This window comes from Strigops habroptila, chromosome 1 (genome assembly GCF_004027225.2).
Source record: "Strigops habroptila isolate Jane chromosome 1, bStrHab1.2.pri, whole genome shotgun sequence".
Taxonomy (NCBI): Eukaryota; Metazoa; Chordata; class Aves; order Psittaciformes; family Psittacidae; genus Strigops; species Strigops habroptila.
Window position 1 is genome coordinate 131,131,302 of NC_044277.2, and position 17,325 is coordinate 131,148,626.

Below are 17,325 nucleotides of genomic sequence, written 5' to 3' on the forward strand. Positions count from 1 at the left end.
ATTATTAAATTAGAATGGCTAAATTATGCTAATTTATTTTTATTAGGAGCTTACTAGAACATTTTACTGCCGAATGTACTATTTTTTCCTATATGTTATTAATACGCATATACTAGTATGCTAATGCATTAGTATTTAAATGATTTAAACAAAAGTTCTATCCAGCCTTCAGATGACTTGTTTGACTAAAATCATGCTTGTAAGAAGAATTCAGTTACTCTTTCAGTGCATTGACATGAAATAAAATATTCTCTTCTTCTTGTTCACAGAATCAACAGGAAGCACATGAGAAATATTTCCCTGAAGTGAAATCACATTCAATGTTTGGTAAAGCATGTTTGTTTATGCAGCTAAAGGTAAGAGAGATCAAGAAGAATAGGTAGAAAAGAAGCTAAAAATCAGCTGAGATGGCTCAGGAAGATGCATACGCAGTGCACATCTATATCTACACTCAATACAAGCCAGCAAAACAACTGCCTGTCCTAAAGAGGGGAGGTATCTATTTACCATTCATCCATCCAACACTACCCGTTTTGTCCTATCCTTTCCTCTCAAGCACAGGTCCTCCTTTCTCAAGTCAGGAGGGAGGAAAAACAAGTTAAGGCAGCTCTTGTTAGGGTGAGATTTTCCTTCGTCTTCTACTCACGAGTTCATGACTGGAGGGAAATGGCACTTGCGCTTTCCTGCTTTCTGCCCACACATCCTTGCTGGCTCTCAGAAAGAACTACCCAGAGAGCAGGGGTTGTGCTTGGTGTCAGGCTTGGACCGAGCTTCACAGAGACTTTGTTTGGGTTGAAAGTTTTTGCTTTCCAGCCACTTGATTGGGGTCAAAGTAGGTAGGCAACAGCTTAGACAGTGATGTAAAGAGGTCCTATTGGAAACACATGTGTTTCCTTCTTTTTTCTCATGCTAAAGATTTGGCTATTCATGCATTTTTCTGTGGACACTGCTGAAGCACCCCATTTCTCTCCCTTACTTGAACTGAACCTGGAGGCACACTGGGCTACCATCCAGCAGACAGCTCATGAACACTCACGAAAAATATGTTCTGGTATGGTTATATCCGAAAACATCTGTCCTGCAGATACTGTTGTGCAACAGAAAGAGCTTGTAGGCTGCCAGTTACAACCTTGGAAACCGACTGTTGTCAATAAAAAGTTGATTAAAGGGGTGACATTCAGTCCAGGGAAGAAAGCACATGGGGAGCCTGTGGTTTCTACCATAGCTTCCACTCCACAGGTCTCTCAGAAAGAACATGAAGAGCGTTTAGGCCAGGGCTGGGAGCAAGCAGATATGAAAACCTTAAACCTATCTCCTCTTTGTTCTTGCAGGCTGCCTTTGGAGGTCAGCACTGAGGATACATAGAGGGGAACACCCAGCATATAAGAGTGAAAGTGGGTTCCTGCAGCACCAGGACCGCAGCCTTGTCTTCATTCATCTTGCAAGTAGATGTCAGGATACCACCGCTCATGCTCTCTATGTCTTAATGAAGTGTCACAGAACTTTGGGTAAACACTGCTATAATGTAAACAGCTCTCTGTCCTGTTTTGCAAGGGTATCTGGTTTTTCCAGCTAATTCTTATCTATGTGGGTGTCCAAGCTATGAGGAGAAAAGAACACAAAACAAAACAACAAAACAATCAGAGAATTTGGGCAAGTGCACACATGCCTCTGTGCTTGGCATGGCTTTAAGATGTTAATGAAGTGATCCTTGTTTTTGTTCAATGAAAACCTGTTCTTCGTATTTTGGCTACATAAAACAATACACAACATGAGAGAAAATGTATTCAATTATGCCTCACTCTGCCTTAACATGAAATGGCTTAGTGCTATCTCTGATAAACCTAAAAATGAGGAAGGAAAGTACAGATTGCTCTGTGCGAGGTCTAATTTTTTGTGCGTGCATTATATTAACTATCTCTGCCCAATTTTGTGATAATAAGGCAAAGAAGGAAAAAGCCTCAGTTGAAAACCCCAGCATATAATCAGCAATTACAAGTGGGTAGTGCTTCACTGTAGGGGCTTTTATGGTCTTTATGGATGGTAAGAGTCTTGTTTAAATATTTGAATATAATTTCCCAGATTCAGTTAGGTACCCTCATTGTAGTGACTACTGATGGAGCTGTACGTGCACTCACTACCCTGTTTTTTTGAGATTTTGGTCCCTGAAATCCAGGATGTTAGCTTATCATTTGCCTCAGCATGGGGCTGCTTTCAGCCATAGGTGGATATTGAGGTCCCAGGGTGACATCGCTATATAGGGGGGCTCAGTAGAGTATAGGAGCAGTGATACTTCTCCTATGGGAAGACTATAGCTTTATCTACAGCTCCCCAACTTTTGGTTTAGCAAGAGACCTAAAGGATGTGACTTCCTAATCACTCCCTTCCTAAAAAATGAGGGAGAATGTTTGACTAACCCACATTGAACTAAAATGAGGATATTCATATGCTGCAAAAACAGAAAAAAGAATGTTCCCTCCCTGTTTCACACATATTTTCAAAAACTTAACAGACCAGAGAGAGGTTTATAGACTCTTTTTGCTCCAAAAAAGGACTGATAAAGAAATTCTCTAAAGTTTGAATGGAAAAGATTTGCAACTGAGGACCACGTATGCTCTAAGAAAAGACTCTAGTATGCAGAGCTGAATCACTCCTCAGTCTCTCAGAGCACTAACAAACCTGTCCAGATTATGAAGGAGCCGAACAACACCTTTGAATTACCAGTTAATACTGTGGAAATCGATCACTTCCTTAAATATCATAGCCTTTCTTACCCTTACCGTAAGCATTTAAGAGACAGTACTATTAGTCAAAAAACAATTATTTGTTAATTGATTTAGTAAAATTCTCAGCCAGGAGGTAATTTGTATGCTTAATTGGGCTAGGAAAAAAAAAAAGGCAGTTTCTTTCCACCAAGTGTGTAAGTGCTATAAAGAAAAAAAAATCTTATTATTCTTGGTCAAAGATAAAAAGTAAAGATGTCAAAAAGGATCTGAAAAAGCCTAAAGAACTAGCTTGTGCCCAGAGAGGAATCACTTTCATGCATCCAGCAGAAATCGTTCACTGTTTTGGCTAAAGAGCCCACACTTGTGCAAGGTGCAAGACTAGAAAAAGATGTAGGCAAATTTAACAGGATTAAAGTTGTCTTTGCCTCTATATGATTTATGAGGACTAGTTGATTTTACCTTATATTCACTTGGTATCTTTGTATCTTGGCAGTATTTTTGCTTGCACTGAGCATTTGCAACACCAAATATCCTGAATTGAAGCTGAAAAAGACCATCTAGTCTGGAGGACACCTCTGCCTCACCTTATCCCTTCTATGTTTCTGGAGTCTGGCAATGCTCTGGAAAAGTCCCTTTTGAGGGGTATCTACCACCTACTTCTGAATCAAATTCTTCCTGGTGAACACCAGCTCAGTGATCATTTTGCTCACATCAGCTGTTTCACTGAGCACTGCTGCGGCAAGGGTAAGGAAGGCTTTCCCCCTGATGGACCTGCAAAACATCATTCATCAAGCAGAATCAAGGGGAAAAAGCAAAAATTGTAACTGGATTGTGCCCATCCACTGATGCATTTAGCACAAATGCCGAAGAAGTCTATGTGTTGACTGAATAGACCCATACCTGCAATGTGTTTAGAACAGGCAGAAATTTCCAGCTGCTCTTCGTAAAATGCTTTTGTCGATGGCTTATAATTTGTGCATTCACTTCCTGCATGACAAAAGCAGAGACATGCACATGAGAAACACACAGGCATTAAGCTGTCTGGGTTAAATTCATCCTTTGTGTAATTCCAGCAACATTTCTCTGCTGGATTTGGAAACTCAACATTTACAGAAAAATCTGGATTGAGTTGAACTTGCATGAACCAAGCCAAATTTGTAATTACAAGGCCTGGCAAGGAGTGTGTCTCTTTCCTGCTTATTTTGTATTTGCCATTGTTAACAACGAGTGATTGCCTCTGTTATTCTCACGCCAGCCTCGAATCTATGGAGGATTCAGAGAGAAGAGAAGCTTGATCTGAAAGAAATTGAAAACATAAGGCTCAAATTAAAGCACTGCAAATAAAATGAAGGTTTTTAACTATCAAAATGCAGGAAGCAGTGGGTGGCACAAAATACTTTTCCTCCATTAAATTTGACAATTTAGAATATAATCTATACTTTTGTGAAGGAAATTGGTACATTTAGATTAACTCTTGAATTATATACCACACGTGTTAGATGTGGCACATAATACTTTTCCTCTATTTAATTCGACATTTTAGAATATCACCTATTCTTTTGTGAAGGAAATTGGTACATGTAGCTTAACTCTTGAATTATATACCACACAACACAGAATTAGATATGGCTTTTCCTCTTATTAAAACCTGCTTCTATTAAGAATTAGTCCTCTTATTGCTTATTTTTGTTTCTCTTCCCATGATTTGTGTGTGCACACCATTTCTACAAACATCATTCTTTATATTTTGGTGCATGTACTTTCTGACAAGAGATACAAAAAATGTTTTCATAATTTACAGCCTGGTTTTGGGTTCTTCCTCACTGTTTATCTGCTGCAGGTTGTTCTCACAGGACTAATAGTGTTTTCCCTTCCTTAGATATCTGTGTTATGAGGTAGTGTTGGTAGTAAGAGCATAGCATTTAGCATCCAGCATTCGCAGTTCCTGTAAGGGAATTTGTAAGGGTGAGTGCTCCGTTGTAGCATCACTTTCCAGGGAGTCATAAATCATGTTGGGGTATTAGGAATCATTGAATCCTATTCTATAGCTTTATTCCTTTCCCAGTATGCTGTATCACCTCACTGGGGTGGTAGGATTCTACACCAGCAGGAGCATGGTTCTCTGCTTCTCTTTCCTGCTGCCAGATTTACAACCTTCTGCTGATGTCGCACTTGGCACTCCAGCTCAGCGAACCTTGGCACTAGCATTACTGAGGCTGAAGGAGGTGCTGACCCCTTTGATTTGTTATTTCAGACTCTCTGCAGGCTCAGGGAGACATCACTATGCCAGTTATACTCAGTTTTACTCCGGGCAGAAGTAAATCCTACAGTCTGACTTCCTGTGTACCACAGGCTGTGCGACTCTCCTGTTGATTTGTGTTTGATCTAGGTTACTGGCTTTTGAACAACATTCAGTCTTTGTTTAAAAATTGTCATTGCCAGAAAATGTGCTTCAAAGACTCTTTCTTACGAAAACCAGATTTTGCACCACTTTTCCATTGTAAATATCTCCAGCCTTAACTTTCATCTACTTGCTTTTCTTTGTCTGCTGAACTGAATAACCCATTAGCAAAGTTGTATTCCCTCATAGGTACTTACAAACTCATCAAATTACCTTTTAACCTTTTCTTTCATTAACTAAATAGATTGAGTTCCTGCAGTGTTACTAACAAATGCTTCTTTTTTTCCTTAAATCTTTCTCAGTGCTGCCTTGATCCCTCTCAGTTACCAATGACCTTTCTGGGACATGACATACCAGTCCTGATTACACTGATGTTAAGTGCAAGAGCAGGACTAGATCCTCATCTATTTAGGAGTTCTAGGGCTCCTTTTTTGGCTACAGAACTGAGTTGAGAACATATGTTCCTTCCTGGGAGTTATGTTCCTGCTTGGATGAGATCTCATATTCATAAGGGACACTGTTTCTCCAAATTGAGTCCCCAGAGATGCCTTCCTTTCTTTGTTTCTAAACATAGGATCACCAGCTGGTCTTAATACCATGCTTTTTGTTTCTGTCCATCTTGCCACGTGGTAAGATTTGGCTAAGCATTGAATATTTGCTTTTATGTTCAGCATTTTATGCTTCTTCCTGCTGGTCTACGTATGTGTGGGAGAAGGTGTGTGTGTATTTTTTGATGTGCGGTAATACCATAGATCACTTCTGCTGCATCAGCCCTCTATCATATTAATTATATACTTCTCACACAGTCTTTGTGTTTTCTACAGTTCTCAACAACTTTATGCTTCCCTACGCATCCCAAGCAAAAAAAGTTAGATGCTGTAGGACTGGATCCCTACTGAACCTCACTAAAAGCACACATCTTTACAGTGACATTCTGCTATGTATCTTCTTGCCAGTTTTAATCCATTTAATGTGTGCAGTGTTGATTCATAGCATTCTTAATCAATGTTTTTTGCAATATATGGCACTGACTGCATAAAATGTCTTGTAGAAGCCCAAATATAGTGACACCATTACCTCTATCAGCCAATTTGTAATCTCATCAGAGAAAAATATCAAATTAGTTTGACAGGATCTATTTGCCAAAACCCCCCACTGAGTGATGATAATTATACTGCCTCCCTTTTATCCCTTATTAATTGGGTCCTGTATCATCCATTCCTTTATTTTGCCTGGGATTGATGTTAGTCAGTCTGACAATCTCGTAACTACCTGAGTTGTATCATTTATTCTCTATTGATTTATTTATTTTTTAATCCCGGTGTTATGTTACTCTTTCCCATCTTCTGGAACTTCCCTGGTATTAGAAGAGTTACTGAAAAATCAACCCTAATGGTCTGGAGGGGCTTTTATGTAGCTTCTTTTAAATTCTCATCTGCTCATTTTGAGTCTTAGTGCTATAAATACATCTAAAATTCATAGCTCTTATTTGACGTCCTTATGATGCACTGTGGGAATGAAAATTGTTTCATGATTTTCTTATGAAATGATCACATCATCTGATCTTTGGCCAAATATACAACAGTTAAATATTGAGCACTTCTGCCTTTTCTGGATTATTTTTGGCAATTTTATAATTTCCAGTTCCACCGTTAGGATTCCTTTTGCTCCCTTTATGTTCAAAATGTCTTTCTGACTTATTAGCCCTATTTATCATAGACTTACAATCTTTTGCTTCACTTACCAGTTTCATTGTGACCTTCATTTTTGTAGTAAGCAAGAATTGGTTTGTAGCTGGTGTGGTCTTGGATATCTCCAAATGGTCATTCACGTTTGACCTGTTGATCCTTTTATCCCCAGTGATCTGGACTCCTGAGGGATAGGAACTTCCTGAAAAAGTAATCCCAATGAATAAATGAAGCAATAATTGAAATAAAAGCCAAGACTTCTGCAAACAGTAAGCTTTCAATAGGTGGCACCTGTCAGAGATAACCAGAACAGAAAGAAGCTGTTCGGAGAAGACTACCCTGCTTTAGGGATGAGAAAACAGTTTAGCTGTGTGGACAAAAGCTGTGCTGGCACTTTGCCTTCCTGGCCAGAGAACTGCCCTGGATCATTGCAGGTGCTAATGCATATGTGGCCACTTCTGCTATGTGGTCATATGTTATTTTCTTGCATGTTCCCACCTCCACAAATCATGGGCAGTCAACTCTCAAAGATATGCTTAGGGCATCTCAAAAGGCCTGAAATATTCATAGCGAGGTAAAGATTGAGCAGAAACTCTGTGGGGACTGTGCCCTTGCTGTTCCAGTATGGCAGCCAGAATTTATCTCTGGAAATGTGTGTGTAACTTTAAATAGCAGGGTTGGGTTTTTTTTAAGTTTACTGTGCTTTTTCTCTCTACCTGTTTGTAAAATGAGGTTAACCTTGAGACTTATTCTGGTGTGGTTTCTCTGTCATAAGGGTTCTTGGTAATGCCTCAACAATATTTAAACTACCAACGTAAAACCAGGGACAAAAAGCAACATGAAGGTTTGCCTTCCATTACCTTCTCCCCTTTCCTGGAAAACATTCATCAGTGTTTCTTAGGAATGTATACGTAGGTGATGTTATACTTCAGTAGAAGTTATATGGGCCCAGGCTAAACCTCAGCGAAGACAGCAGCTTCCTGAGGACTGCTAATCAGGTCCAGGCACAGACTTTTGCCAGCATAAATGATGCAGAAACTGTTTTAATTTTAAGAATGAAACACAAAACCATTGAACTGTGTTAGAATTATTTGAAAAGCCTGGGATTTCAGAGTCAAAAATGACTAGAGAATCCAAACAAAAAAACTAGTGAAAGCTGGACCAGATGCTAGTCGTTGATTGCAGAGACACCATGGCTTGGGGAAGGGTGTGCTGGAATGCTGCCTGTTATGCTGCAGCTCAATACTGTTGGAGTCGGTACTTAATGAGAAGATTATCTTTGTCCATACTATCACACAGCTATTTTTTTTCTCAACTGTGTTCTATGTTAGTTTTTTAAACCATTGCAAACTGCATGCATTACACTTTAAAAAAACCTCCAACCATTGCAAAATAGGTAATTCACATGAAGTGATATGACTGACATCCAAACACTTCCAAAGGAAGATAATTTCTTTTACAGCATGCTCTGCAGTAGCAACACTTTTTTTATTTAGTGGACACAACTTCCTCCATATGGAAATGTGTTTTTGATGAGAGCCCACCTTTACCAGCAGTGCTGAAGCCAGCTGAGAGGAATTCTGGAATCACTGACAGGTACAACTTGTATACTCATAGCCCTACCACAATGTAAACCTAATCTCTGGTAATCTGAAATTACAGGGAAATTGCAGAATGCCCCTCAGAATTAAAAGGAAAAAGCAGTTCCTCATTTGAGGTGATCTTAGCTTAGATTTTGTCTATTCAATGTTCATGCTTGCAGAGACATACAACACAATCTGACCCTGGCACCCATGCTGATCTCAGGCGTAGTTTTAATTTAGCAGACCTAAAAAAAAAGCAAAAGCCATACTGTCTCAGTTCCACCTAAACTGGAATTCAGGTGGAATATGGGTGCCTAAGTCACTGGGTGAGATTTGGAGGCTCTGCGCTTCCTGGGGGTCCACCCGCTCATGTACCAACAGCTTCAGGGGATGTGCACTGAGTTTCTAGTCCAGGCAGAGTGTGATATGGCAGGGGATGCCTACTGAACTACAGAAGACACTGCAGGTTTGTTGTTTTTTTTTTTTTTGTCTAAAAGGTACTTCTCATTAACTTTGTGAGGCCACTTGCTTTTAATGGGAAATGGGCTGAATTTTCCCATGGCAAGTTAAACCACTCAGAGTCAGTGTTCCCACTCCCACCAGGGCTACCTTTGCAAAGGTTTGCCATCTGCCCTGGTTTTAGTCACTCCATTGCCAAACAGAACACCAGCACTTTTCCCACTTCACAGAGCACTGTGGGGGTGAAGTCACTGTTGTTTATGAGATGCTTGGGTCCTTTGGTAATGAGCAGCACAGACAAGCTAACAGACAAATATGGTTTCAGTGAAATACACCCAGAGTGATTCTGACCCATACTAGCAACGTCATTTCATACCAGCAGTCAAAGTTGCTGGTAAATGAGACTTTGGCAGTCCATCACAGGAATAATTTGTCCTAGAAGCTGCACAGGACCAAAAAAAAACCACCCCACTTGTATGGTGATGCCACACTATAATGAGACTTCCCTGTTGGATGGATTCTCTTCAGTACATTACTGGACTTGAGTTATCTTCCTGTTCTTGAAGCTCCCTAGAATTTATAAATGTATGGCTTTTAGAAACTGCATAGAACTGGGCAATCCATGTCCTGCCTGGGTGGGCATGTGAAGACCTCTGGAGGCAGAAACATGCTGAAAACACTTGTTTCAAACAAGATCAAAGCTTCACCTGAAAATACATCTGAGACTGTTTTTCAAACATAGCTGATGTGAGTGCTGCCCCTGATACAAGCTGAGAAGGTGGCCACACTGTAATTAAATTGGCTGGCATGTTTTGTTGCAACATACCTAAAACTATTTCCATTAGTAGTTATATAGCCTCTGTGACACATGAATTAGAACCATAGAATTGTTTAGGTTGGAAAAGATCTTTAAAAATCATTGAGTCCCACTGTTAACCTAGCACTGCCAAGACCACCACTAACCCATGTCAACTAATACGGTCTTTTCCAGTAGTGAAAGCAACTATAACCCCAAGATAAGCCAATGTTACTGAAGGTTTTCCCGTGTGCTTCCAATGATCTGGTTGGGTTTGGGGGAGATTTTGTTTGACTTTTGCCCACATGTTGCAGTGTGGGCAAAAGTCAATATGTAAAAACTTGGGAATATAAACTCTATAATAATATTATCATGACAATGCAAAAATAATGTCATATTAATTTTGCACTGCAAGGTCAGTACATTAAAAGTAGATGTACTAATTCATCACAGTGGTGAAGAAAGCTACCAGTTCAACAGGACAGCTGGGTTTGAGAAAGTTACAGTAGGGATTGGTTTGATCTAACACCTTTAAATAATGGATAATTTTTGGATAATGTTTTCTTCTTCTTGGAAAAAAAAATTGTCTGGAAACTTGTGAGAAATGGGGAACTGCTCTGAACAGTTAAGAGCATAAGAAAAATACGGAACAGATATCCAAACAAATGCCAGAAAATCTTTGCAATATATTTAGTGATCATGTCAGTTCTTATAACTGGAGAAATATCGGTTGGTTTTACAAATATCTATCAAGTCTGCTATGAAACAAGCAGGGGAATTGCACTGTGTGGTTGAGATTTTGTTTCTTGAGAACAATGTTTTATTGGTTCCATTTGAACATACTGGAGTGTGCAGATGATCACAGGTTTGGCAAATTCTTATATGCCCAGGAACAGATGTACAGATAATTTCACAGACACACATACGTTACATGTTTGCATACAAATATTGTGGGGATGGGTACCTTAGAAAAATCAGATTTGTGGGTGTCTTGGATGTCTTTGCTTTTCTTCAATAAAGAATGCAGTTCTGCACTGATTTCTAATCGTATTTATTTGACTAGTGATACTTTAATCCCTCTGTAAAAATTATGAATTTTGTGCCAATATGTTTGTTGTGAATAAGTGCTGACTCCAGCAGTGAGGTGACAGTTTCCTATTGCCAAGTGGCCAGGAAATTGTTGGGGAAGTTGTGCAAAGTGCTGGCAAATGACATCCGAATCACATCAGTTGATTCAAACACATGGACAACAAATGGGAATGAAAGAATCAAGTCTATATACAAACAACAGTGCTATTTGAGATCCAGACCTTTCAAGATTCAAAGGATGGACACCCTGTGTAGCAAGTCATCTGTGATTTGCCAGGTCATTTTGCAGAGCAAAGGCCAGAAGCTGTACCAAAATATTCTCCTGTGAAGCTATTGCTCGAAGCTCTTGAAAATCTCAGCAAAGTCAACACTTGCTCTGCTGTCTTCTCTGTAGACCATCCCTCCAGCTATGAGCAGAGCCCTGGTATTGTACATATAGCAATGCTGGCAGCATGGTGCCTTTGGCTTCCAGCCTGCAGTTGATCCCTTCATCTGACCCACATTGCTGCTTCCTGGAACTTGGTTCTCACTCAACTACTACAGCTCTTAGAAAGCCCTTTGTCTTTTCCTGCTTTGGGTGGAGATTAGTGTAATGCATAAACGAAGCCAAAAGTATTTAAGTCTGTTCCTTCTCTCATGGGAGAGTGTAAACAGAAAGGCATTTCCCCAACATCTTAAACTCAAATATAATCATGATGATTACAAAGTGGGTAACTCCATATTTACTTATGCAGTCTCTCAGCAGGAAACAACAGGTGATGCTACAGACAACACAGCAATAGGATGAGGGGCACCATATCACATCTTGCTTAATTGCTTCTGTTTGCATAAACAACATCAGTGCTAATTTTAATAATGTATGGTATTAGTAAATAAGAACATATTGTCAAAATGCAAGCAAAAGAAAAAAGAGTAAATGTACTTAAATCAGGCAGAATCCATTTTCAGTCATGTTTGTTGAAGATGTGTTTTAATTTCCCAGGACCTTAATGCCTGACAGAAAGTCATGTGAATGGATTAAGAGGAGATAATAAAAACTAAAATATGAAATAGATAACTAGTTTTAACAGTGTAAGAACTTTAGAAGATATGTTTCAATGCCAGAGTTTGTAAGCCATATTCTTGTTATGCTTGTCATGTACAAAATAAGCCTGCCCTTACTGTTACAGCTGTCCTGTTCTTTTGCTCCAAACTGCACCAGTATGCAAGGAAAAAACCACAGAATAATGGATAAACATTTCTTTCCCGATGTCGCAATTATTGAATTAATGAATGCACATGGAGTTTATTTGATGGAACTCATCCATTTAGCAGGAGTGAAAAGCTGTTAGCTAAGATACAGTCAAACTGCATAAGGCCAGTGCACCCCTAAGACCATTCAGACATTTTTTTAGGAGCATATCAAGACATTTCTATATGTGTCCCTTCCCTAGTACAGCTGGTATGATGCTATCTTAAGTGTATGACCCTTTCCTAAATCCTATGCCTGTCATTTGAAATGTGCATGTCAGGGTATAAATGAAGAATGACCTCTAGTATGGACACCTGTTGTGGTCCTCTGTGGCATCCAAGCCCTTGTGGTGGCAAAGGATTCCCTGTGACCAGGGAATCTGCAACGGTGTGCAGTCTGTTCTTCAAGTTCTTTGACTGTGCATGATTCTATGATTTCTATGATGATGGGGAGAGGAACACCTCCTGGCGGGTTCCCAGTTGTGACAGACATTTATCTTACAAGAATTGCTTTGCAGCCACCCACTTTTTTCCTTTTTTTTTTTTTTTTTTTTTTTTTTGTCTTTTGAGGATAAGGACAGCCTGAACCACTTCTTAAAGCAAAGCCTAGTTTTTGGATAGCCAAAGTTAGCACAGGCAAATCCGATCCTGTATTACCATGAAATCAACCCCTCTATCACCTCTCTCTCCAAGTTTAGATCTGCTTTTATAAAGTGCTGCAAGTTTGACTCTTAAGGTTTCCTGTGCTGTGTGCCATGACAAGTAATAAAGCATTAAACACATGCAAAATTAGGAAACCGTAGGGGAGAAAGTTAACTCCCAGCTGTGTCAATGTTGCAGGACAGGAGGCAAAAGTGATTCTGACTGTGCTTGGACTGTGAATCTGCTAGGAGAGAAGATGGGGGTTTTTTTATATAATATTCACATTTTAAGCAGAAGGATGTTTTTCAGCTCCAGTGGCTTGGATGTAGATGAATTAACTTCTGTAAGTGATAATATTCTGCGAATGAACACTCATAGCAGGATTTTTCAGAAGCCTTTGCACGTGTCTTTCTTATATCTGCCTCGCTGATTTACTCACTGCAGGTAAGATGTGTGACAGTTCTCCATGTAAGTGTGACTGGATTTCTTCAGTCCTTGGCACAATCCCATCAACCTCTGATATCTCTTCTGTTTCAGGCAAGTCTTTGTTATTTCATTTTCAGGCAGAGTCACTCAGTACAATCTTACAGCATAGCCTGTCTGGACTTCTCTGTTTTCTTCCTATTTCCTTCTTGAACAGAATTGAAGTCAAGATATACGCTGAAGAAATGAATGGTTAATTCTAGTAATTCTGGTTATCTTTAAGTCATGACAGTTTTGTCAACTTTCTCATCTTATATGCACGAAAAATTACTTTCAGCATGGAGAATTTTTTGATTCTGATGTAACCACTTGATTCACTTGCTTTAAACCACTATCTTCTCGTGAGCTGTTCCTTACTGGCTTTAGTCTAGATGTGTTGCCAGAGGTAGTGTTCTGATCTCCATCCAACTAATCTGTTTTTGGTTTTCTGTTGTCCTAGGGGAGTGGGAAAGAGAAGAAGGTGTAGCAAAACAAATGCCATTATGGTTGCAAATACGGGGTTTGGTTTTGTTGCTTGAGTACCGTTGTGTTCCTGTCAAAACTGTGCATTGTACTCTATGTCCTCAGGACAATTGCTGGTGCCACTCTGACCTTGTTGCAGCATTTCAGAAGTCTCTCTGGCTGTGTTTTCATAAAAGAAAACCAACAACTTTCATTATAGTATTCCAGTGAAATGAGGTTTTATTTTTCTAGTTTCCAGTCATATGTTGCTGTGGTTGTGAGTCAAATGCTTGCAGGTCTTTTGATGTGAAACTATGAACAACATTACTTTAAATAGCAAAGAGTTTCTTTGTATTACAACTCAGGTCTGCAGCTCACAGTCAAGTAGTTGTATGGGGGCCATTTGTGCATCACCAGAAGTAGCTCTTATCAAGGAGAGTTGCCTTTGCTTTTCTGTGCTGGAGGGCAGGAGGCGCCATAGAGCTAGGTCTGCGTCTCAGTGGGGTAGCTCAGTGCCTGGAATGTCACAGCCATGGCCTGTGAAGGCACTCACTGTTTTGGTGTGTGAATACCACCCATCTTCCTGGCATCAGTGTCAGACTGTCCTGGTGCTGTGGGGAAGGGTGACATACAGGGACGGGTAGTCATGGCAAAGCGGTAACAGAGGGATGGTGCCAGCTGATGACCTTTCTTGTCCTGTAATCCACAGCAGGAATGCTGCTGGACTGACAGAGGAGGCTGGTGATGCTCAAAGTTTGCTATCATGTATGAAATTTTGACTGCTGGTTAGATGTCCCTAACACACAGTTTCATAGAGGTTGGGAAAAGTATGCTGGAAAAATAGTGTAACATGCTTTTCCTCTTCTAACAATCTTAGGAATCTGCTTTTACATGCCATAGAGGACATTTCTTTTCTCTTATATTTTCATGTTGTTTGTGCCTACCTAGAGCCCTGCTTCTTAGTGGAGTATTACAAACCTGCTTAATGCTTGCAGGCCTCACACTGATGCCTCTTGAAAACAGTACTACTGCTGAGCGGACAGAAAGGGGTGGTCGCTTTAGGTGGTTCTGTTAAACTCTTACTGGTATGTACAAGGGGAGGTGAATAAAAGCACTGAAAGAGACATAAAAGTTTGGAAATGTGGGCACTGGTGTGATGTGTCAAAGCACAATGAGAAGCTTTTCTGAAAGTATTGCTAAGTGGATTGAAATCAGCAATACTGTAAAGTGTGTGAGCGCCTGGTTTTGTGAGATTAACAGCCCCATTTTCTGTCCAAATAGGTTCAGACAAGTTCATGTGACTACTAAGTAATTCAGCTTATCTGACTGAACTTCCAGCCCTAAAGATTCAGCATATCTGGAAGGTTTGCTCAACTATGGAAACCTTTACTGAGACATTTTAACTGCAAGAGCACAGGCAGCATCAGCTGATAAAATCTGCCATTTCCAGGTCTCCAGTACCGCATAACTGGGGCATTAATTTTTAACACTTTCCCTCTACTAGGAGACTGACCTTGTTCTTGTATTTAAACCAAGGACTATTAATGGGCTATTATGGAATGTTAGTTTAGAACAAGAGATGCACACAACCTTACTTTGTTGCAGTGAGAAAATGACATTATGTGCATTTGTAATAATCAACAGCTTTAATTTCGTGCCTACTACAGAAAGCACACTATGAATAATATTCTGTGCAAAGTTAATCACACTATATTTTGTTTTAATTAAGGCAAATATCATGCCCCTGTTTAATGCAATCATATATATTACTGTCAATAAATGGCTTGAATTTTCTTTTACATTTAAGCTGCTTGTTGAACAGTATCATCTTACTTCTAATATGTTGGTATCTTGGATTTTCTTTCCATCCTCAGTGTAGTCTGAAATGCGTAGACTAAACAGCTGTCTATCGAATCTTTAAATGTCATGACATTAAAACGTAGGCAAAAGTTGACCGTCATGTTCCTTTTCACTTTTGTCCCATTGGTGCTGTCCCTGGCATTGATACCTGCTCCGAGCTTTGAAACACTCATATTTCTCTCTGTGTGTAGTTAAATACTCTTCAAGCTCTTGATTGCAATAATGTAGCTAGGAGTTGCCCATCTGTAAGCCCATAATACTTGACAAAGCAAAAATGTGGATATCTAAGTGGTGCTGTAGCTGAGCTATGCCTGTGTCTTTCTGCTGTCCCTCCCAGGCTGCATTCTTTAACTCTGTTAGCTTCTTCCCAACTTTCTTCATCAGCTTTTCTGCGTCTTACTCCTTGCTTTCCAGTTGCCTTCCCTGCCTTCTTGTTCACCTTTATAGTCTATCATAAAGCTGCTTGTGGAAAGTGCATCTCTGCCATTTGCCAGAATACATGGATGCTGGGCAAACATCCGTATGGAGTAATCATTAACAGGCATCATCAAAGGTGCTGGAGACCTTGACTTTGGTAACCACTTGTAAAACACCCATTAAGATCACTGACACCCAGGGACACTCAGTGTCACTGAAAAACCAGACCCTATATATGTCTGTAACTTTAGGTATAGGGTTTGTTTCATCAAATTAAAAATGCCAATATTTGTTGCATTGAGATTATACTGATAATTATGTTATGTATGTAAAGTATGTTTCATTTATGTTATTTAAGATTAATATATATTTTATGGTAGGAACTGGATGAGCCTGTATGGATTTTTAGTGTTTCAAAACAGAGGAAGAGAGAGGAAATTTTTTGTAAGAACTTACAGAATGGCTCCAAACATCATAGTTTCTGGACTCAAGAAAGTTCTAAAAGTTGTATGCTTCATCATAAATGATGAAGCGGGGCATCAGTACACACCTGGTACTTATACTGCTACAGAAATAGGCACTGTGGAAAGCAGGGTGGTTAAAATGTTGGGTTCAGCATTTTGGGTTTCCCAAATTCAATGCTGGAACTGTACAGAAAGAACTGTTACTATGGAGGTGCAGCAAAAGTTGTAAGGTTTGACATCTCATGAACCTTTAGGTCACCTTTAGGCATAAGCTGGGAGATGCTAATTCATCCAAAGGTAAGACCAACAGATGAGTTGCCTGGGGTCATGGCGCCACAGGGAAGAAAACCTCTCCCCAGATCCTGCCGAGCAGCCTGCAGTTGCAGGAGCAGCTGTCTTGTATGGGAGGTGAATATGGTTCCTCCTCCTGCATAAGGGAGAGGGCTTCCCTCACTCCTCATGCTGTCAAGCAAACTGACTGTTAGTGTGGTCTGTACCTTATTTTTGTGGGGAGCTGTTGCTCCAGACCCAGTGTTTTGTAGAGGGATTTAGCAGGTATGATTTGTTAACCATTTCCCTGGAGGGAGCAGCTTACAGCTTGTACCTCCTCACTAGGAAGAGAGCAGGGATTTGTCCAGGGTTTCTGGAGATGTCGACAGCCCACTGCCCAGGTGGTGGTCTGTGCCAAGATGAGCAGCGTGACATTACTGCTGTGTCAAGCAATTCACACATACCTGCGATGGGGGAATGTTTTTGCCTCCTTATAGCCCAAGTAAGCATGTAGATGCCAGACTTTGTGTTTATCTTGCTGTGCCTTCTAGTCTATTAGCTTATTGCTCTTTCTTTGAACTGCTTTGAAGATTGATAGTGTAAAAACAGTGGTGCTGGTGGGAGAGAAGCAATCTCATTTATATGTGGTGAAAGAGCTTAATGGTGAGAAAGTCACCCCTGGTCCTGTGAGCTGGTGGGAGATGGTTGTGGCAGAATCAGGCTGAAGCTGGTGAGAGCTGTCACTCTGGCACACCTACCCAGATGCTTCAGTCTCT